The sequence below is a fragment of the Cynara cardunculus genome, assembly GCF_001531365.2.
Source record: "Cynara cardunculus var. scolymus isolate 2C chromosome LG 11, CcrdV1, whole genome shotgun sequence".
Taxonomy (NCBI): Eukaryota; Viridiplantae; Streptophyta; class Magnoliopsida; order Asterales; family Asteraceae; genus Cynara; species Cynara cardunculus.
The window spans coordinates 8,249,939-8,251,220 of NC_037538.1; positions in this window are offsets into that span (position 1 = coordinate 8,249,939).

The window sequence follows — 1,282 nt, forward strand, 5'->3', positions numbered from 1 at the left end:
ATATATATAAAGAACAATCAATAATGATAAGTTGGATTCATATATCAAAGTAATTATTGATTATTATTAATTTCATATATATAAACGTGATCATCATCTCATTTAACTAACTTAAATAATTTTAAAAAAGTTATAGGCATCGCGCAACACGAGATGTCAAACACTAGTTCTCATTATGCACTAATATGTTCATTCAAAATAAGACAACCACACGATAATGGACACAAAGCATCACATCTACTTTTTTTATATATACATACATCTTTATTCCAATATTTTAATCACAATCCACTATTGAGAATACTCAATTTTTATGGTGTCATCTCATTCATCCTGTTGTTATATACATATACACACACACACACACACATAAGGGTAAGTTCTTTTGTTAACTCAATTTATGGTGTTCACTTTATGAACCTATCACAACCATTCATCTTGTGAATCAATAAAACAATTTTGTAATGACTAATAATATAATATGTTATCATCTAAGATGAATATATACGAACAAGTGTATTATTGGAACAAATTGATAAAGACGTGGATGTTTTGTAACTGTCCATGCGTATATTAATATTTTGTAACTGCCCATGTTTCGTAACGGCCATATGTATATTGATTGTCATTAATAAAAACAAATCTTTCTCATTATGAACATTAATATACACATGAGCATATCCTTCTTTATATGAACATGAGATCACTTATGAACATTGTGTTTGGATGTTCATATATATTCACGTGTATTATGTGCATTGTTTGGATGTTCACAAAAGTTCACTTGGTTGTTCCGTTTTTTCATATGTTAACAAACAATGAACATTGTAAGCTTATGGAAATATGTTTACTTATGAACAGTGAAAGTTATGTTCAGTCATTACTATTGTTGAATAAATCAAACCCAGTTGTTTGATTTGAAGAATGGTGTCGATTTCATATATGTTGAATATGATCACCCAAGTTTCTTATTCTATAAAACTCCAAAGCAACAATACTCTTGGAAAAACAAAATAAACATAATAATATAGCTAGAATCATGGGATAAATTTTTTTTTGTAACAACCCATTAATGCAAATGTAAGTAAGACAAAAAAAGAAAATTACCATTATATCATCAATATTAATTGCATGATGATAGATAAACCTAAGATAACGATGACTTATGTTGGTCTAAAAAGTTTGTATAGTTAATACATTTTTCATTCTTAACAAATAATTTTAGCGCTCTCTGTCTCTTTGTTTATATATATATATATATATATATATATATATATATAGG